The sequence below is a fragment of the Eucalyptus grandis genome, chromosome 11 (assembly GCF_016545825.1).
Source record: "Eucalyptus grandis isolate ANBG69807.140 chromosome 11, ASM1654582v1, whole genome shotgun sequence".
NCBI lineage: Eukaryota > Viridiplantae > Streptophyta > Magnoliopsida > Myrtales > Myrtaceae > Eucalyptus > Eucalyptus grandis.
This window is the reverse complement of record NC_052622.1, coordinates 49514151-49537685: the sequence shown is the minus strand read 5'-3', so window position 1 is coordinate 49537685 and position 23535 is coordinate 49514151. Positions and strand designations below refer to the sequence as shown.

Sequence of the window (23535 nt, the reverse complement as noted above, 5' to 3'; positions counted from 1 at the left end):
CATTCATTTATTAATGCGCAAGCGGAACGTATTATAAAACCCCTGACAATAAAATACGGGATAGAAAAGCAGGAAGCAAAACCACAACATAACACTTTCATAATTCAACAGACTTACAAACAGAGGTCTACGGCCAAAAGTCTACAAAAGACCGGCTCTTAAAAAGGAATTGTCCTACGACCTACAAGTTGGACACGTTCTCCAATCTTATGACTTCACATTTGCAACTCTTCAATGCCAACCAAAGCTATCTGGTCGCTCCGTCCACCAAGGACCTGAAATTTTAATCCCACAACCGGGATAAGACGATGTCTCAACAAGTTCAACCCCCTAAACCCCTATTAGAAAGAAAATACACCCCGAGTGGCCTAGCCACATCACACAGAAGACTTACCTTGCCTTAGTTCCTTCCTGCAGGTTAGCACAAATCAAATCACTCACTCACAGATAGTAAGAGGAACTTAAACAACCGGAACATATTCACTTTCATATAACCAATAACCGCGGGGGTCCTGATTATAAGACTAAATCGTTAGGACACGTCCCATTCAATGCCACACAATTCCGTCCCATAATCCGACACATCAATAACACTGAACATGTATTCCAATTGTTATTCACTGCCACACAAGGGCATAGCCTACTCGCAGTTCGGCTATCTACTGGCATATAGCCAGGCATCGCCTCCCCCCTTGGAGCGCGGTTTCGTCAGTACATCGACGGCGTTCCCGAAGGAGCATGGGCCCAAAATCAACTGCGACCCGCATCCACCGCGTGGGCATCCCATATAGGGGCAAGTCCGGCTCAACAGCCCAGGACGATTCCTCTTAGTTATCACACAGCCAAAGCATACTCGACCCAGGGACACTTTATATTTCACTCAATGCTTCCACTTAAAATAGTGATCCCGGCCATTTTTCTTCATATTAAAAATATTCCAAAAATTACTCACGTGTGTGGGGACACGCTAATTTCGAATCAAAAAGCCAATATCTCACTTTTTCAAACCCCACTATTTAATATAATCATTAAAATCCAATTTTTGCATCAAAACCCAACACTTTGGTTTTTATGAATAAAATCCTTATTTACCACAATCAACACTCAATTTGCCACATCCATTCATCAATTTCAAATTCTAAATGCACAGCAGCGATCAGCACGGAATTCTAAGAAAATAAGGTTCCAAAATAATTTTCAGAATTTATTAAATAATTAAATTTATTCCGAAAATTAATTAAATAATAATATCCATATATTTCACGATCCACTCTCAATTTATAATATCCAATCATCAATTTCAAAAACTAACTACAAAGCAGTGACGGCGGCACGAAATTTCGAGAATTTAAGGTCCTGCCAAAATTTTCGGAATTTAATAAATAATTAAATTTATTCCGAAAATAATTAAATAATAATATTTTAATAATTTCGAATAATAATATATTATTAAATTATTTAATAATTTCGGGACATTTAAATAAATCAAAAGTAAAGACATTTAAATAAATCAAAAGTAAATTCATTTATGTCAAATCAAGGTTTATTTTAAATAAACCTACTTACCCTTAATTAAGCACACTTTAAATTAAAACACCACCTTAATCTAATCTACTCTTAAATAACCTAAACTAACAACCTAATAATACTTAACATAAACTAAACCTCCCTGAGCATAATTAACCCTCTAAGCGAGGTTTAGTGAGATAAACTCACCGGATTAGCGAGCCGAGCGGACCAAAATGACGAGGACGGCGCGAGGATCGACTTTCCTCAAGGCGGGCCGAGCATCCGGGCTCGGGAAGACGGCCAAAACGGGCCAAACACCCGCTGCCATACCCATTTTCTGCAGCTGCTGGTTGAGGCCGATGGAGGGCTGCACGGCGGCGGATCGGGCGGAGGAACGGCGGAGGAGGACTGCCGGTGGCTCGGATGGGCGAGGCGGCGGCCAGGCGAGGCCTCACGGTGGCCGGAGGGAGCTCCGGCAGCTCCTGTGCGAGCTGAACAGCAGCTCGGGACGACGAGCTGGGCAAGAATACCACCAAGACGCGCGGCAAGCAGTAGCGCGCGAGGACGGCAGCTCGGCGGCGAGACAACGCGGGGCGAGGACGGCGACTCCGGCGAGCGACGGCTCCTAGCGGCGTCGGCTGCTGCTTCTGCCCGGCATCCTACCAGATCTGAGATCTCGAGCAACGGACGAAGGGGGAGAAAGAAGGCGGAGCATCACACACGCGGGCGAGCGGAGCAGCGAACGGCGGACGAACGGCGGCGGCGAAGCCTCCGGCGGACGAGCGTGCGAGCGAGCGAAGGGGCTGCTTCGGTTTCTTCTCTGCATTTTCTAGTCTTCGCACCATGGAAATGGAGGAGAGAGGCAACGGGAGAGAGGGAGAGAGGAGAGAGAAGGAGGGGGCAATTTCTTTTCTTTTTCCTTTTCTTTAATCCAACAAAATGGCCCACCACCATGACATCATCCCATGTCATCTTCCACTCACTCAATTCCTCCACAACTTCTCCAATGGTTGCACTTTCATTTTTCGCCGGGGTCTAATTCTTGTACATCCAATTTATTCAATTCCCATCAATTCTCTTCCAATTGAGTCCAAATTAAAGTCTATAAAATTAATCCAATGTCACCACACTTCAATTCACATCTTCACTTGTCCGTAGAACCAACTTAATTCCCAAAAGTACGATCAAAAGCGGGCCTACTAATTTCTCGAGCCAAATTAGCCATTTTCTGATTTACTTGCTGAAAAATTCTGATTACATGAAAAATCTTCCAAAGATGATTCAATGATCTTGAAATGATTTGTGACACACCCCGACTTCCAATTTCTGAATTCAATCTCAATTTCACAGTTAATTTCACTTTGGCACAATACCAGCGCGATCCAACCTATCGGGTAGCCTTTAGAAATTTTCATGCATTTGACCTGTGGTTGATCATCTCAAGCCACAATGTACATCTCTAAAACATTGGCGACTTTCAGTTGTCGGGGTAATCTCAAGGTTTCAAATACGAACACAGGGTACCCAATCGACAGAGAAGTCGGTCCAGTGCCGATCGACAAGAATTGTGCGATCTGGTGGAATCACCCACACCTAATCACATGCCTCTGTCGAGTCGACCTATCTCCGATCTCTAATCGATTTTAATTGTGCCGTAATGACCCTTGCAGATTAGCTCGGTCGAAAGATCGCTTCTTAGTCAAATTCTCGAGTCTGATGTATTAGAAACTCTTAACAGCTTCACCCGATAGACTAGTTTCCACATGAGTGGCCGACTCAAGGAAAATAACTATATGCGTGCCAACGAAATGCCCGTCTCAATTTATTGAAAATAGAGTTGGAAAATCGGGATGTCACAATTGTCATGCTGAAAAGTGAATCACCATTTTAAGCTCTAATTAGGGAGTCAAAATCATTTTTTCATGAGTTGCAAATGGACAATTGTTTCCCACTCATTTTCTTAAGATAGGTCTAAATTCGGGGTCCATTTGGAGAGGTTCACTCGAGAGCTTCCCAATTTGAGAGGTTTTGCTCTTTTGAATATGAGAAAATCGAGCCATTGAGCTTTAATTGGAGAAATTTAGATCAACCCATTCAAGATTATGGTTCAATTTCAGGAATCAAGGTTCAATTTTGATATTAGACCTTGATCCATTTTTTATCTAAGTCCCGTGACTTCAATTCAAGGTCTTGAATACAACAGGTTATCTTAAGCATGGGTAATTAGTCATATAAGTTTGTCGCAATATTAATTGAATTCAATCTCAATTAATTGTGATTTTGACTGAAGAATTGCAAAATTGCCCATTTTGGCCTATAGGTTCAATCAAATGTACCCATGGCTTAGGTTCACTATTTATCACAATAATCATTCAATTAAGTCAATAAAAAAAACCACAGATTGCATTTACGGGGCTTAATTGGCTTAATTTGATCAAGATTGGTTAATTTATTCTCAAATCGGACAAATTTTCTCCTCATTTGGTCTTCAAGGGATGAAAATATGAATTTTGGATCCATGAGGACTGCACAATTGAGAATTAGCTAGAACCAGTCAAGAATCGACCATATCAATGTGAACTGGCCTAACCGATCCAACCAGCCGCCGGTGAGGCAGGTTGGTTTGACCCCTTGCCAGCCAATTCTAGATCGCTAGCAACTGATTCTAGGATCCTTGCCAGTGTGTGTTTTACCTCCATGTCCTTACATTTTCAAAATTTTGCAAATTAACCCTTGAATTTCGTGAATTTATGATTTGGTCCATAATTAGTCCTTAATCATGATTCTCATTTTAAATCTCAATTTTTGGTAAATCAAGCTCATCAAATAATCTTAAGACACGTTATAAGTGTGATTAGCCTTTGATAGATATAATTTGGTCATTAAATCAAAATTTTGACCATCGGATTGAACCAATGATCAACATTTGCCGATTAGGTCCCAGTATAAAAGGGATTTTCCCTTCAAAATTCAAGGAAGCTCATTTTGCTAATATTTTCTCTCGCTAAAAACAGCAAATTCTCAAATCCTCTCCCTTCCATCTCTATTCCCGCCATCTTTTCTCTCTCTCTCTCTCTCTCTCTCTCTCTCTCCCCCCTTCCATATGCTTTTTGTCGACCGCCAGTGTCGCCACCTTACCAGCATTTCTTTCAATCACACCACTACTCAGCACTTCCCTAACATTTCCCCTCCTCCGTCGCAAGTCTAGACCATTGCGGAGACAGCAAGAGCCGCCCATCCAACGATGTCTCTCCTTGGTAGCAAACATCGACGTTTTTGCCAGTGTTGAATCCAGCCGGTCCTCTAGCTTGGACCGATGGCTTGATGTGATTCGTGGAGTCCCCAACCATCGACGTTTTCCTCTCGGACGTATCCCTAACCGTCTGGTGGTCAAGGTTTGGAGAATCCATGACTGATCAGCCCTCCGGTGACTGATCTATTTCGACATGTCCAAGGCCAGTTTGACTAGACTAGTTCTGTTCTAGGATTGGGCCAGTGAACCAACCAGCCCTAATTCGGACCATAAGCAATCCAATCGTGATCCTTGGAGTTTCGAATAAGTTCCAATGAAGGTGATTTTTTCCGATTACATCTAATTGCGAAGAAAACGCAAAGGTAGACACCCTTAACTTCAAATCCGATGAGGCGAGATCGGCATATCTGATCGAGACTAGGATTCAAGCTTAAATCTATAAAATATGCTTAGATATAAGATCAATGATGTGATGGATTGATTGTTGTGGTTTGAGGTTCATTGAAGATGAACTTGTGAACTTGATCTTCATTAACCTATAATTATGTGCCTATGTGATATGCTTACTATGTGACATCCCAAAATTTCACCAACCCTATTAATGTAATCGGATTGTTAAGAGCTTGGATTATTTTAAACCGGGCTAGAAAGCAAACCCGATGGACCATGAGGAACGTGTGGGCTTGAGAAGTTGGCGGGCCACACGAATTGGACTTGTTCAGCCGAGTGGAAGATTTGGACTTGGACTTGGCTTGGAGTGGGCCAAGAATCGGATTCATTAGAATGGTAAATTAAGTTTAGTGGGCCATGATTGTCATAGAATAAGCCTGTTGGGCCAGAGATGGGTATTTAGGCCCGAGTGTTTTTATTTTCGATTAAGTTTATAGATTATAGTTACGATGATTCAATTACTGATTGTAATACTAATATCGATTTCTAACTTTAGCTTTTCTTGTGATAAATCTTTCGTAGATTAGTGTTGGATTCCTAATATGTTATATGATTTCATAAATTTGCATAATTACAAGAGAAATGAGATTAAGTGAAAAACATTAGGAACTAATAAACCGACTAACGACGCGGATTAGAGACTAATTGATATCGATCGATAGATGTTGGAAAGAAGTCGTGCATGGAGGCCACGATTCTTCTCTCTTCTCCCTTCTATCTCTCTTCTCCCACGGTTTTTCTTCGTAAAAATCGAAACAAGCAAAGGAGACATCATCATTAGTAAATCTAATGATTAGCCTATTCTAGGGATTAGCTTATAGACCATTTCCCCTCATAACTCTCGTCATCTCTCTCTCTCCCACGCAAAACCGAGAACTCTCATTTTCTTCTCTCTCTCTCTCTCTCTCTCTCTCTCTCTCTCTCGGTCGAGCAATGAAGAACCAATAGCAACTCCAGCGAATTTTCTTCTTCTTGCATGAGTTTAGGCGCTGATTTTCGAAGAATCTTTGAGTCACAAAGTAGCTTAACTAAGGTAAGGAAAGATGAGTATCTAAACTAGAAGTTATCCATTGATCTTGTCAAGGAACTTGATAAAATAGCTGAATGGTGGAGGATTAGGTGTGATGTTGCTGTTTTGTGTTGGATTGAGCTAGATGAGTCCTAGATTGAAGCTACAAGTCATTGCATGTTGCATTAGAGTCTTGCATGTTTCGAAATTTAAGAGTGAGTGAGCTGTGATTGTCGAGCAAGTTGAAGAGGTGATTGCCGAGTGAAGAGATGTGATGTATGTTGCGGTACGTGAGCCGAGGTGTGAATATTTGCTTTGTACCGAACCATGGAAAGTTTCTTTGTAAGTAAAGACCTGCTGTGATTACCCTTAGATGCTGTAGAAGAGTGTCAAGATGTTGTGAGAGATTGGTAGAGAAATTAATGGTTTAGTTGAGCTAGAAATGAAGAAAACGGTACAAAATATTTCTGTTCTAGAGAAATATAGATGAAAAGCCTTTTATTTTTGTGTCGCCTTGATTTCTTATGATGAAGATAAGGAAAAGAAAAATTTTACTTGAGAGAACATCCATTAGATTAAGTTCGACTTCTAGTTATAGCAATATACATGCGAAAACATGTAGGTGAGAGTAATTCTCCTTGAAACAGTAAGCTGCATTGTAGAAAACAACAAGACCTTTGATGATTCTACTAATTTTCTGTTTCTAGGGATAATTGGACCTTAAACCCTTAATGAAAGTTGTAGGACACATCTTTAGGAATAACATATCAAAATTTGAGAACAAACGGACAAGGTTCGGGTAGTGAAACGATTTTTCTTATGTAGGTACTAAATCTGGAAGATGCTGCAAAATTTAAGAAAGAAGAGAGCAATTACTTCTCTTAATACAGTGAGATATAGACTTAGGTTTCTTCATGGAAAATATTAATCTATATCTCTTCTATAACATACTAAAATTTCGTAACATTCTGATAATATTAGATATACTTTCTGTGTCTGTGATCAAAACTGCTCATCTTAGTCCATAGACTGTTTTGATCCGAGAATGAGCAATAGCTGTTATGCCCCTTGTACTTGACTTGTATGACATGTATGGAGTCTAGTAACCTTATGATAGTTGTTAGTCTGTACAAGAACAAGTCTCATCCATCATTTGAAGTATAGTTATGGTATAGATACCAATGATGACATGCATGTGCAATGAGTGTGATGCATAGTGCTTGATTATGGGGCAAAAATCTGTTAGGCATGGTATGGGACGTGCTGAAATGGGTTTTATCTTATAATTTGGACATGCATGTGTGCTTCATACATGAGAGTTAAGAGTATAGGTTATACTTGAGGTAGTTGTGTACTTTCGAGGTCTTTTGCATATGATGATTACATTAATCAAATGTGTGATGTATGAAATGTGTGCTTGAATGAGTAAGAGATTTCCATCGGTACTGAGATGCTGGTGATGCCCCTCGGAAGTGGGATGCCCATGCTGTGTGTTCTTGGATGCCTCGGTCCCGTGTTACTGAGATGCCTTGGAGTGAGATGCCCTTGTGTGTGATCAAGGATGCCTCAGTTGTGGGATACTGAGATGCCTCAGAGTGAGATGCCCCATGCTGAGTGATCTTGGGATGCCCTGGTTGTGTGATACTTGGATGCCTCGAAGTGAGATGCCCATGATAGAAATTTTGTGGAAGTCCGGATGTGGAATTCGAGAAGTGACTCGATCGGGCCGGTAGAGTTCCAAAGGGTAAACTAATCGAGGGTGGATTTGATATTCACACTAAATTATAATTCTATTTGGTGTGTGAGTTGTGCATATTACTGTTGCATTCTATCTTGATATAGATTGAGAATATGATAGATGTATATATGGATGCATTTAGTATATTTCATACAAAGTGGTTATACATATGGTGCATTAATATTCATTTGATTATACTTGTGACAATCCTGTCTTAGCATCTTAAGCTATTTGGTTATGATTCTCTTGTAATCTTGATATCTATGGATTGTCTAGGTTAGAGTCTTATCATTTCTTTACTAGGCATAGTTTTTGCTCATTCCTTATATTTTTCATCTTGATAGTATGGACGTGCCGCCGGTAGCTCGTTACAAGATGGTAACATGCCTCGAGGTTTCTTTTCATGATGTGTGTGACCCTGATGTTGAGATGACTTTCTCGAAGTATGAGGCTACGCTATAGATGGATGATGGTAGAGCTGAGATGATTCCAATGGGGTTTGTTGCGTGGTTCATGAACCACGAAGGAGAGATATTTGGTCCTCTTCCTTTTGGTGCTGATGGACCTAGAGCTGGGACGGATGGCGTCTAGATGCCCGTGATCGTGTAGAAGCTGGAGGAATGTCTTTTGCTTTTTGATAAACGCGGGCTTGTGTGGGATAGTAGAGTTAGAACCCCCTCACCCTTTTTCCCTGGTTGTTTACTTGCATCTTCACTTTTGGAACTTGTAAATGCAATGTATACATAGGTGCAAGACTAGAAGTGATCTAGGTTGATTTTTGTAAGCCTGGATGTTACTAAGGAAAGTAATGAAGCTTCTCATGATCCTTATCTATGATCCCGGTTGAATTGTCTATTTGTTAAATGACAGGACTATTATAGGACAACCTTGTATATGAAATTTAGATTTTAAAATATCCATGTTATACATGCTAACCTTTAAAGGTGAACACTAGTTAAACCTTTGTAATGAATAAGTCCTGTAAAGAAAAGATAATCCATATAATTTATGCTTGCACTTAGTACATGACGCTACCCGGACGTCACATATTATTTGGGCTGAAATGAGGTATTAGATGAGATTTTTTTACTTCAATCCCTTTTAGACTTTGAAAATAGACTTCAAGAACTTTGATTCGATAGGTCGCATGTCCCGAACAGATGTTTTTTTTTTTTTTTTGTGACCTAGGAATCCCTTACAGATGGCAGTCGGTGAGTAAACCTGGAGGGACACATAAGCGAGAGAACCCACTACCCCTGGTGTCCCACTTAAGACCCCAAGCGACCGTGAGGGGATTCGAACTCTTCCCCTTCATGAGGGGGAGAGAGTCCAAACCATCACGGCCACCAAGGCGATGGTCCCGAACAGATGTTGTTTGTCCTCAAAAAATTCTCGGAAATCGGTTGATTCTGCAATAGTTTTAGGTTGATTTGCATTTTTGACTTGTTTCAATTTTCAATTTTGTCATTTTTGTACTAATTTTTGTGACAAGATTCTGAAATAATTTTCTCGTTTGAAATAGTCTTGAGTATAACATACATTTTTTCTAGATATTTGAGAGTTGTTTTGGTCAGGTAAAATCGCTTAAAACTGCCTTAGTAGATCTGCCCCACCTAGGTTCAAATTATATTTGTGTGAAATTGAGCTTATAGGTGAGTCTATTTGATTTCATGATCTTCATGGGACTTGAAATACATGTCGTGTGCATTCTAATGATATATGATTTGCATGATTTGATCATCGTTTGGTGTGTCAATTGCATGTGCAATCATGATTAGTTACTGCTGCAATTAGTACAAGTCATAGCATGCATCTGTTTTACTACTTTTGTATAGGTTTGTTTAATCCCAATTAAGTCCAGATGTCTTCATGAAAAATGTTCATAATTGTGCACTCTGCATTTAAAAATTTTCGCTAGATTTTTGCATGTCTTTAGGTAATCGAAATCAAGCATGTTCTATAATGTTTGTGCTAGTTTAGGGGTTTATAGCAAACATACTAAAACACATTTGTTAGGGTCTTTTAAAGACCAAATCATGAATCAATGTCTTCTCGACATTTAAAATACGTGTTATAGGCTTCACGTTCATATATGGCACGTCATGACTGAACCTCATTTGATATGCAAATGTCATGCATCAATTAGGCTAGTTGCACTTGAAAATCGTCAAGCACGTCATTTCTAGTTCTAAGTCATGTTGCAATGTCGATGATTTGTATGATTTATTGGTATCCTGACCTAGGGCTAGATGTTTTACCTGGATCATCACATCCAATCCTTCATCATATGTGAGTTTCATACCATTCATGGATTGCTTAAATAGTCTTTTGAACTGTTAAACATATACCATGTTCTGTTTTACAAATGGTTGATTCGCATGTTGTTACGAACGTTGATTTTTGAACATCGAATTGACCCCGATTGAACTCAAACCCTTCCAGGAAGTCATAAGACTCATTTAGATCTTTTAAATGCCATTTATTTTGTGTGATTTTCTTACCATTTGGTCCCTTTTCCTTTTTCCAAATCAGGTTAAATTCGGAACTCCTATTTTATCCCTATTTAGTCAGATTTTTATTATTTTCGTGTGAATATTTAGGCAGAGATTCTCGAGTCAAACCCTTAACGAACTTTGATTATCACCTTTTTATCTTTGTTGTGGTGAGATTTTACATTTTTTAGACCTTGTTTTCTAGGTCAAATCTTAGTTGAAATTTTACATTTTTTGCATATCAAAATGAATTTGGTACATGTGATGCTTCCGACATCAATTGTTTAGAATCCTTTCAACTTTTGGTTTGACATTGGAATTGTCAAAGATTTGGACCGTATTTAAAATGCAACGATGTCTGTGAGTGCATGATATGTGAGCCCCAGACTAGCCTAAACAATTAAATATGTTCCATAGCCGAGATGCTCCTTTGTGCAAATGTTTCGTCACATGCATGAAACATTGTCATTTCTTAGAAACATATGTGGTTGTGATTGGTGCTCGTCAATTGAATAAGTGATATGTTGTTGGCTCATTAAAATTGTTTGATTGTTTGAGAAATAAGGCCCGAGGGCCTACTTGCATGTTTATTTCTCACAATGCATGTGAATTCTAGATGTATGTTAGGTGCAATGCCTGATTCCATGGGTAGATCTTAGGACTCACCTAGAACACATCCCAGGGACTTATAAGCATTGATGACCATACAAGAACACAAATGGTCACTGATGGCTATAAGTCACAAAAATAAATGGGGTAGGTGTCTAGAGGAATAGATGCATGAAGTGCAAAGGCCGACACCGAGGCTCGAAATTGGTTAATTTTGAATCTTGCTTCAATTACTTGATTCTGTTTGTTTCATGACTATGATTGTGATTGTTTTGTCATGAATGATTCTTTCTCTTTCATTGTATATACCTAGTTCTAGTTCTTAGTTTAGAATTAGATTAGGTCCTTCGAGGTGGAAGCTCATCAAGACATGAAGATGGTGGAAGGTCGATGTCCATTCCGACCATATTCTTGTACCATTTGTCCTTATATATGTTCCAGGTGTTGTATAAACACCTGACGAGGTGCAGGTTCCATTTCTTTTGCTTTATTTTAGTTCACTAATTAGGATTGCATGTTAGATTTATTGCTTTCCTTACACTGCTTACTTGTTTGTTTACTTCCCACCTTGTCTTTCAATTTCAATTACGTGCTTTCTTTTATATTTCATAGAAATAGAGTGGCATGAAAACAACCATCCACGCATAATCACTTAGTTTAGGTTCATCAATCCTGAAAAAATAAAAAAAATAAATGCATTGACACCTTAGGTAACATGACATACTGTTAAGTACTGACAGGACTCTAATAGAAATATTAGCGTAACCCAAATCCCCAAACCTAGATTTCTAGTTGCATGGAAATCAAGGGACAACTCCCAATCCTCAATTGAGTTTTCTAGACAACCCCCAAAAATGAGACTAGTGGTGACTCCCTCTTTTTAGATTATTTAAACAACTAGTTAATAAAATAAACCCGTCGTGATGGGTATGTGTCTCAATGAGGCTCCCCATGGTCTAGCATACTCACTGTGAAAAGTTCCTAATAGATAAAGTGATGCCGTCAGTGGGGAGCGAGTACTAATGAGAGGGCTACCATAGTAAAAGTATCCTAAAATTCGATGTCCCCACCTAACCTCTTCCTTCGAGGTGTGTCACCCGTGTGGGTGCAGACCACGACACCTTTTGCTGTCATGTGAGGTATAAGCTTGGAAGAGCTCACGACCATGTATGAGAGAACTCATGATGGTTTGTCCCAAAAGTTGAGGTGATGACATCTTTTGAAATGCAAACCATGAGGGAACTCTCATAGTCAAATGTCCATGAACCCGACCTTTCCCCTTCATGGCCGTGAGGTCAAGTCAGGACACTATTTCACAAGAAGATCCATGTGCTAATTCATGGAGGGAGACCGGTTGCAGAGTCCGCTATGATACTAGCGTACATCGAAGAGACTTGGCTACAAAGCCTTCTGCCTCCTCAAGATCCTAATGAGAAGGATTGGCCCGTGATGGTTTTATTTATTTATGTGATGATGGACTTAAGGCCCGTCCGCCCATGTTGGGCCTAAAAGCCCGGCCCGCAAGATTAGGGCCCATGGATGAAAGAGTGCGTTAAGGGGTTGCGTCTTTTGGATGAGATGTTACATTGAGGGGTTGCGTCTCTTGGAGGAGACACTTTGAGGGAAAGGAATAAAAGGCACGTACCTTTTGGATGTACGTAAGTGAAGACACTTTCTCTCCCTCCAAACAATATACGTGAGTCTCTCTCTCCCTCAAAAAAGAAAAAGAAGAAAACAGAAAAGAAGAATACGCTCTTTTCTCCCCCTAATACCAAACAATATACGTGAGTCTCTCTCTCCCTCAAAAAAAGAAAAAGAAGAAAACAGAAAAGAAGAATACTCTCTTTTCTCCCCCTAATACCAACGACACGCTCCTTGATAGAACGGGATCAGAATTTCTTCATCGATCTTCAGCATTGGTGTTTAATCTGTGGTTAATAAGGTACGTTCGATTCTGTGATGTGCCTTAGGATCGGTGATGTGTGTGTTTATCCCGGGCTCGTCTTCCGCACAAGTTTAGGGGTTCGATTTAGTGTCGAATCCGGTTTCAGGGAATCCGACAATCCCAACAGCCCGATTCTGGATCAAATTCAATGAGGACAAGGTGTGTTGCGAACATCAAAATGGAATTATTTTTCGAAATAAATTTATTAAAATATTTGAGGTGCAATGGTTGCCCGTAACAGTTTCATTTATCTATTGCACAAAAGTTTCACCTGGAGAAGGTTGTTTTTTGGTTTCGATAGCAATTATCTTTAAAAATTGATCCACAAAATTCCACCTGGAAATATCAACATGTTTCAGTCAAGATTTCTTTTCTGAGAACTAGGTTGGGTTCATGTCTCAATAGCCTCGTTCTTGAGCTTACCTTGAAGTGAAAACCGGAATTTCCATGGAAAAATGTGAGAAGTTCTATCAAATTAGATCATGGTAGATCTTGAAGTGAAAATCGGAATTTCCATGAAAAAAAACATTAACCCAGTTTGTCCAACACTCTGTCCCTTCACGAGAAGAGTCGACATCAGAAAGAAACTTTCAAAACAGTGAACTTTTTGGGGAAAAATTTTGACTTTCTCCGACGTTCTATTTGGGTCAGGAACAAGAATGTCAATGGTGTCAACTTTTTTACGAAAAATGACCTAAACAGAAATTATTTTCGCTGCCAGAACATAATACTTCAAGAATAAGACATGTTTACATACCTGAAGCCAAGAGGGGTCATTGATTTTGTACCCAGTGGCAAGAACCACTGAGTCAATGTCGAGCTTGTCTCCATTCACCAGCTCCACAACATGTTGGAACCAAAAGAATAATGATAACTTTGGAAATTTGGAACAAAATCTCAAATAAAGACCGGACAGAGAACTTTTTATAGAATTGCAAATGCTTTTGCTTCGGATGTTTGTCTACAAACCTAAACTTCACAACCTTTCATGGTGGCTAGACGCACACAACTTAGCACGGATGTATGACAACATCAGATGAAGAAAAACAAGAAAGTCCACATACTGAACAAAAGCACACAAAGTCAATACAATAAATGCATTTGAAGACAGGCGTAGCAATCTGTGGAGGACTCTTCAATGACCTTTGTTGGCATTCTATGTCTTCATGCTTAGAAGCACTTCTTCACTAAATGCTTGTAGTTTTTTGTCTTCATTCTTTTTTCAGGCATCAACAATGAATCAAGGCTTTCTTTGAACAACCAACATGCTCAAATGCAACAATAAATTTTATGTTATTCAAACACAACATGACCAAGTGACAACCTCTTGATCACAAGTCCAACATTAACCTCTCACAGATCTAATCTTTTCCAGACATCTTATGCTCATTACTGAGGTCTACCCTCTCTTGTTCTTGAGCTTTATTAGTCCTATCGATGGCCTTGATCCATGTTATTTGATATATCCAAGCATCAACCATGCCAGAATCAAAAGCATCTTGTCGACCAGCCTAAGTGGTAGCCATTTCATCAGCAAAACAGCCAACTCAAATGTGGACTTTTGAAGAACTTACTAGGCAATACGCGAACCTGTTCATCATAAAGCAACCATAAACATGAATTGGAATCAATGCTCTCATTCATAATGTCTTAAACTATGGATTTTTTTTTCCCGCATAAGAATTGGAGGCTTACCAAGCTGTAGACCATCAGGGTTCGAATCCCCACCTTCTTAGGGGTTGAGGTGGGGACGATTAAGTTTCAAGTGTGGGTTTTGACTCACATGCCCTGAAAGGAGACAAAACAAAAGTCTGAGAGTGAGAGTTAGAGTAGGTGTAGAGTAGGAGCGACCCAAAAAAAAAAAAAAAAAAACTATTGACCACTATTTAAGGTTCAACATTGATGGTTGCAAGGTCTAAGGACACTTCCATGCCGGAGTTGCCACAATCGACTACTAGGACACTCTTCCTAACGAACCTCTCATGGGACTTGTAGTCATAAGCATGCACGACCTTGCCCCCAAACCCTGCTAACCCATCTATTTCTGGCACCACACTTTCGCGCTCTCCCTCTTCGCCACCACAACACCCCAATAGATGTACTCGATCTATGAGCGGCTTAAGCCCTGGCCCGAACCAACCAGATGCGGCCTAGGCATTTGGTCTCGTCATAGCGCCACAATTGGACGCACTCGTTGAAGTTGGGGTTTAATATCGAATTGCCTTGCGTAGGACTCAAGGTACTTGATGAACTATCCCCACAAGTGTACTCTGGGAAGTCGCCAGGGAATGGCTTTTTGGGAAGTTGGCAAAAATTGCTAGAGAAGGAGAAGTCTAAGCCGGTCATAGGTTCTCTTTTGCTATAATGCATGCCACCGTGGTGTGCTTGCTTGGTTTGGAGGGAGAGGAGGAGGGAGCCAAGGGCATTTACTAATCATGCCAACAGAGGACCTATGACAGACTCAAACTTCACCTTCTCAAGCAATTTTGCCAGCTTCCTAAAATGCCATTCCCTGAGGACTTTCCAAAGTAGCCCACAAGGTCCCTAGAGAAGCCCACTAGGGGGTAGTTCATGGAGTACCTCAAGTCCTACTATCTAGGATCAGTCCCAAATTTAATGAAAGAGAGGATGGAGGGGAATATGTGTTTGGGTTCATGCTATTCAAGATCGAATTGGCGGGTCTAGTGGGAGAGGATGGGGGATATAAATAGGGAGGAGGAGGCCTTGAGACATTGTTGCATGTGATGGTACCTGTGGGAGTTAATGTGTGGGCTTGCATTGCACTCCACTAAATCATGAGCTTGTGACTAGCGTTGCAGCTCGTGACTAGCGTTGCACCCACTAAATCATGAGCTTGTGACTATCATTATATTGTTTTAGGATAATCCCTAGGATATTTTCCTATTAGAGACAATTAGAGTATTTCCTTTGATTTTCTATATTTCTCAAAATCGTGCAATAGCTTCTATGATTGAGCACATTTTGATTGACATTTGTTATTGGTAAATTAGGTTTATACTAAAGGGCATAATTGTCATTGTATTGTTTTAGCCCTAAATCCTATGTATATATTGTAAATTATTTCATCAATGTAAGTCACATTTGCCCAAACTCTACACATCCTCTAGTTTAATAGGTATAACATAGAGTACAAGAGCTTTATTTTCTAAATTCCATAATTACTTGGCAAAAGTGGGAATATAGTATTGGTTTGGCGAATTTGAAGTAAGTACATTGCTTGGCATTTATATTATATAACTTTGTGAAGGCAGGGTAAAGAAGCCTCAAGGAAAATTATTAGTTATACCACTGGAGCACATGAGCTCTGAATGAATATGATTCTCCAGAGATCCTAGTGAAGTGGCGTGTCCTTGGCTTTGATTCCATGTAGTGTAAGTAAGGGCTGCCACCTGCCAACCTTCTCCTTCCAAATTCTCTTCAATTCAATGGGTGTTGATAAATGGGGCTTCAAGAATCAAAGTCCCGCTTTGTGTTCATCATTGTCACATGGCCATACTTTTATGTAATTGTTTGAACCAGAAAATTGACCACGTCATTGATATGAATTAGTGACGCGGAGGAAGAAACATTTGGAAAGGGATTTCAAAAGATAACTCTCTTTTTTTAATAATGAAGTGCGGATTATTGCAATATCTTAGGCAATAACTGAAATTAAATAACAAAATCAAGGAAAAGATATTGATAAAGAAGAAAGTTTTCAAAATGTTACTAGAAAATCTGCAAAACACGTCTGAAATCTTTAACGCCTCAAAAATCAAGAAAAGAGCATGAATTCAAGATCAAATATCATAACCCATTTGTAAATTCATAGATCCTACAATCTTCTAGGATTTTTGGGACCGTCCACTCTTTTGACGCTGGAAGTTTTTCATATAAGCATTTGCTCATTATTCTACATCAATTAGGCAGGTGACTAGAATACAAGTTGTTGGTGGACACCTATGCCATCGGTGCAACTCGGCGACCATTAATCAACCATCAATATACAGCAGCGTATGATTTGTGATTGTCAACAAGTATATCAGTAAAAAGGGTTGATAGATTACCAATTATAACACCAAGAAAAGACTAGATACTTGGAGGTGAATAGCTTTATAGAATTTCAAATTTGAAATCACTGGTAAGTGAAAGGTCTAGTAATTTGTGGCATAAGAATGAATGTGGCCACAAATGAACACGACGGGTTGAAACACGAAAATTAATGGACAACGACCTGAAGACAAGATCGTGGCATCGTGAGAGTATGGATCCAAGTTTCTCGGAGATGTGAAGGCATAGATATATCTACAAGAGAACTGCTCTTAGATAGTTAGGTCAAGAACATTATAAATACTAGTGTTAGTGTTCGCTTATCGGAGACCCTATGCACAAACAAACAAACAACCGTGTCATTTTTCGATTGTCTTAGCCAGTGGTTTTTAGATTCAGACCATTGATTGAATTCCAGGGTGTTTCTTTACTGTATATCTCAAGTGCCTTGTCACCAATTAAATTCTTGAATTGTGTCTTTACAGTTTCATGTTTTGTAGTCAATTAAATTTTGACATAATGTTGTGTACCTTTGGTATCCTTTGAAGTGCTTATGTCCTCAAATTTTATCATCATTTAAACTGCTCTAGGTGTAGTTTAGTACCGGTTGAAGTAGAATTATCGATTCTTTTGTCTACCTAGAATATTGTCTGTCTAAAATCGTTACAGAACTTGTCTCCTTTAATAAATATTGATGGTTAACTTTCGATGAAAAGTATTTTATTGCAGAGTTAAATTATGATGAAATAGTAATAATTAGTTTCCTTATGTATTATTTTTTCAGTCTTATCCGAGGAACTTCAAAATATTGTGTGAACATGATATTTTCCGATTATTTTTCTGGGGCATATCTTTTCGGTCTGGACGTTGCTCAAGTAAAAGTGAAAGTCTTTTACGGGAGGCTCTAAGCAACGCCACTTTCTTGATGCCGGGTGAGGGAAAAAGCGGGATGCTTTGCTTTTGCTTCATCTGATCAAATTTTCAGCTCTTCTTGCCTCAAGTAACTTGTCGCACCTCGATCCGATTCTTACAGGTAAAATTGAAAAGCTTGTCAAAGGGACGCCTTAACGCCACTTCGCCAACTGGCCTATCTTCCCCAAAAAGTCAAATGATCCTACAAATCAAATGTCTTCACTTATATGTGACTTCCCACCCTGGATTTGGGTTCTGATTACATGGCTGATTTTGGGTCATCTATTGAAGTTTGGTTTAGCATTAATCCTCTTCACATCTATAGCTTTACTCTCTTCAAGTGTTCTCTTGGGCTCATAACAGCTACTGAGTAGCTTAGGGCTTTCTAGGTCCTGGGTTTTTTTGCGCTGCCTATATATAATTTATTTCTCTTCTCTTATAATTGAGAGTTGTAACAGAAAGTTAGAAGGTGTTAATTATTGTGGAATCTCCACCGGAACTAACCTAGTTTAAGGGTAACCCAGGACAAATCTTATGTCTCGATTTCTCTTTCTTCCCTTACTCTATTTCGTCGTTTGTGCGCTTGATACTAACAGAAAAACCTGTCTTCAGGGTGGAACCTCTCGAGGAAGACATTGTGAGATCTAATCAGGAAACTTTGCCTAATAAAGAGGATGGGCATTGCTTATCCAGCCAAGAATCAAGTCAATGCCCTAGATGAGGGAAGCCCAAGCACAAGCAAATACGTTTCGGCCTGAAGAGTGCACAGTTAGTTCACCATTGGATTCAAGTTCAAAGAGCGGATGCATCGATAACTTCTCCACAGGTGAAGGTTCAGAAGTGGATTGGAACTTCAAGGAAGACATGGATCACGGCCCAGGTTGATCGGACTGCTCTATCATCGACGACGAGATCTAAATATAGATTTGCCTGCCATGTGGGCATTCTGTTGGTCAAAAAGAGGAAGAACCAAAGTTGTAGTTGAAGCAAAAGTTCACACATTTCACACCAGGAGTCCCTTTTTCAACAGTACTGTCTAGCTGATCTCCTATCTGAGATCAATAAGATGAATGAGGAAGACGATAATTTGATCGATATCGGTATATCCTTGGGATCCTTTAAGTGCTCGAAGTTTGAAATTGAAGCTTGAGTTAGTCACTACAAAGTTAGCTCTACTTCCATGTTTTTACATCGTTTGTGGGTACGACAGTCAAGAATTAGGGTTTTAGGACATGTTATGCTCTACTATATTCTGAATTTTGCCCTCGTAGGGACTTTGGATACCCTCTGTAGCATTTAGTGCTATTAGCTCTGTGTTTTTTGTCAACGCACATTAAAGTGTTAAAGCCACGTTTGGTGAGTCGGATATAACTCTGTATAAGATAACTCTCTTCTCGTTCTTGTCTAATCCAATGTTTCAGTAAACCAAAATTCAGATATGTCTGGATTTTGATACAAGCCTTATATAATCCAAACCAAATTATCCCACTTAAAGGGGCGGGATTTGCTAGCCATTGCATAAGGACCACCGCGACAACAACTGATCTTCGTTGCCTCCAACCACCATGTGATTGTCATTGCCTTGGACCATCTCCATTCATTGTCGCCCTTAACCAGTGCCAATTATCATTCTTGACTAGCTGACAGTGTTTGAACAAGTTGTTGACACCTAAATTTTCGCAAATAATTCAAACATGCATTAATTTGAATTTTGAGATCCCTAATTGCAAGTTCAATCCTTAACCAATAGATAGTAGACTCATCAAATTTCACAGTGACTGAGTAGATGATTCTTGCATCGAGAATGCACTATCATCTAACAGCAGCGACAAATGAATGTCAACAGATGCATATGTGCAGGACATATATCGGTTACAGTTCAACGTGTAGTTCAGTAAGATCAGCAATACATTCAGTGCTATGTAAGACTACACTGCTTAACTGAATATGCATCTAGGTTGTCAGCATCCTCAATAGCTCCATACATCTGAAGTTCATTTCAACGAGAGGAAAATCTAGTAAGGATATTGTCAAATCAAAACTGAACTGCAAGGTTATGACAATTAACAAGCCATAACCACACAAAAGTGAAGTACAGGAGTTCAATTAAAAATGCACAATGCATCAGACTAACAGATTTTGGTTCCGTGAACAATCACTTCTCCTTCATCTGAGCTTGATTTATCTGGAAGCAGAGGGCATGCCTTTTCTCTGTTGAAGATTTGAGTAAATAAACTTCTGCTAGAACGACTGAAAGCATCCGTATGAATGGAACTTTTGAGTCTTTTATACCAATCCTCCCCACATAGGAAGCACAACAAGACTTCTTTATCTCGAGGAGATTGATGAGTGTGATAAGTGAATATATGATCTCCCTGTGAAGAAGGGAGATGACAAGCACATCAATCTCAATTCAGAATCCCATCCAATGGAGTGCATAAAACCATCGGTTAGAAAATGATAATGTCTCTCACTAAAGCCCTTATTGATGAATTGATCCTGTTCTGGAGGCGAAAGCACTATGCATGAGTCATCAAAATCGCTATCTTCAGCCCAAAGAGAATTATATGAATCGTATGATAAAGAACTAGGGAGATCGCTAAAAATCGCAATATCTTCCTTCATGTCATATATTGTTTCGTAATTATGTTTGTGAAGGCAGGCTGAAGGACATTGTGACGGACAAAACTGGGAATAGATGAGCAGAGGTGCCACAACTTTCGTACAGTGCTCACTTGAGTACTATAAATTTTTTTTTTTCTCCTAGTTAGGACCTGTTTGGCAAATGGGCTATTTCTCTGGGTTACCTTAGATTCCTGCTTAGTAATGGTCTTGAGGGCAGCAACAGTTGGAAGATCAAAATCTGGGATCATTCTTTCCATAGGTTTATTTTGCCACCCAGATGATAAAGAACGGTCCAAATGCCGCCCACCTTCAGCTTCCAGAAAGTCCCTTGTGCAATTCTGATTAAACTCTTTTAACTGAATACCAGATTGAGGGTAAGCATGCAGAGCTTATGCTAAAGTCAAGTTGCTTCCTATCAAGATTTGTAGAATCCTGTTAAAAGTATTGGTTACTTGGTAACAGCAATTAGGTGACAAACTAATAATTATTCCACAAGATTAAAAATACTAGCATGCATTGTCCACATTGCTCATTGGGTTTAGGCAACTTAAAAGTACGGATACAAAACTATCAGAAATTTCAAAAGTCCCCCGTAAGAATCATTCAGCTGAAGCGGGAAGAAATGACTGCACAAACTCTCACGGTTCTCCCTTCATGGAATCGAGGATCTGAACTTTCTTGAAATGGAAAAGTCCCATTTGACAGTAACTAGAATTCTAGTCAACTCCAGCAGGAAGAAACGATACAAAAGGAATGCAACGTTCATTGTACTAGGTATGATAGAGCTATTTGTACTTTTTTCCCTTGTGGATCAGTATGTTATGCTTGTGATGTCCTTTCGTGTGATGGACAAGTAACGATACTGTATTTATGTGATCATTTAATGTTAATTTAGTCAACTAGTGAATGCTAGTACCATTTAACAATTAAACCAATATTATCATTCAGCTATCATGTCTGAAATCATCAAAGTTGATAAGATGCCCTGGCCGTGATTAGTTTATCTAAGGTTGTACCAGAAATTTCTAGTCGTAGTTTTAATTGGCTGTCTATCTCTGCCTAAACCAAGTATCATCTCTAACAGATGGATCAGTCACCAAATAATTTGCATGGACACATAAACTTTCTGCTTCATCATTATTTTGGAGCAAGTGCCAAATTTACTCGACAAACTCTGCCTGGATTAATAAACTCTTCTGCTCTGACTCTGACAGGCTTGTCTAATATGGCAAATATGTATGCACTTTTGTAGTAGGCCAGGATGCCAAGTCTAGTTGTTTGGCTATAGCTGGCATGACTTTGTATTGGGCTACAGTTGTATTGTTTTCTCTGCATATCAACGAAGCAAGAACATGAAACTTAAGTAAGATCTCAAACTAGATGTCTCTTTCTAGTGCCCTGCTACAGGAAAAATATAGACACCACAGCAAAGAGGGGCTTCACGAACATGGATGCGGGCAAGTAGTTGCCCATAAAAGGATTTCAGAGTCAGCATCATGAAATGATCAACGGAAGTATCTCTCGTTTAGAATCTGTGCATAATAGTTCATGCAATATCTATGGTACTAATGTTGAGTTTTTACAATTAACTGGTTGCATAAACTCTTGCGCATGTTGCTGTTGCAAGAATAGAGGATCTCAACTTTATTAAAATGGGAAATTCCTGTCAGTTCATGTTGCTCGAATTGATATGGAATTACAGAAGCATCAGCCGACCAAAAAGCATAGTCTATCAAAGAATATATATCCACTTGACTCACAGTTCTTCCGGTCATGATTCAATAACAATGATATTTGGTTTTTCCTGTTTCATTCAACACGAACAACTACATGCTGAGCAGGACAATCTGTCCAGGGTCAGACTGTATATCGACACTGCCATGTGGAAGAACAACTTTCTGTGTCATCACAGACTTCAAAGTGCTGCTGAAGTAAGAGCAAAATGGGACCTGATAATACCATGTGTTGAACAATGCCTGTATCTCAGCAAGGAACAATGATGGCAATGCCATGTGTGTTATTGATCCCTTTTGCAGCAAATGTCCTAGCAAGAATAGATTCCTTATTGAATTGAGAGAACATAAAGTTGGAAGGGGTTAGCACTCTTGAGCTCATACATAGTAATCAGTGGCCATAGGCTCAGAAAATATAGTTGCTGCCTTTTTGGCTGCACGATCTCAACCTTTCATTCTTGCCGTTCAGTACACATCAGCTCCTAAAATTTTCCTGTACACGTGTTTGAAAGTGTAATGAAGCTCCTAAATGGATGTTTCAAGAAGTAAAAATTTGTGCCGGTTTTGGTGGTTATCTGATAACTATGTAGTGCAGACTTCGAACAATCAAAAGGGATTGGGTGAAGAGCAAATTAAACGAAAGTGATCTGATGATTCTGTAATAAGTTGTGATTGGGGCCTCCAAGAGTATGGTAGGGACAGTCTCATGTGTTCTCTTTATTGTGCTGGGCAGAGATGTCTTCTTTCTATGGTGTGATAAATTTGAATAGGGTGCAAGCAAACAAAAGAGGAGAGCAAGTTGGAAGAACGGGATTTAATGAAGTGATCAGGTCTTGTTTTGACGCCCAAAAGGGAAAAAAGAAAAGAAAAACAAGAAACTTGCTTGGTGACTTTGAGAATTGTGGTCATGAAAAGAGGACAGGAGAAGCCTGGCCAAGAGATCAGGTACTTTGCCTTTCTTCTCTGATTCGTCAAAACACAAGACATGGGGGGACTCGTGTGAGCTGTTTCTCTCATGTCTGTGCACAAAGGATGTCGAAGAAAAGGATTCGGGGTTGCTCTTTAAATTCAAGTTGGACTGAGGAACACTCTTGGTGTCTTTGAAGGTGATGGGCCAGGATTTCTTTTCTGACTCTAGTGCGAATGATGAACTGCCGGACATAGTTTAGTTTGATGTTGTTGCACCATCATTTGAATACCTAGTCATCAG

General features: G+C 39.6%; 1 pseudogene; it reads right to left on the bottom strand.

Moving 5' to 3' along the window:
* Window positions 1-13710: 13710 nt before the first annotated feature.
* LOC104427985 lies at window positions 13711-22604 on the bottom strand (annotated as a pseudogene).
* Between the last annotated feature and the right edge of the window lie 931 nt (window positions 22605-23535).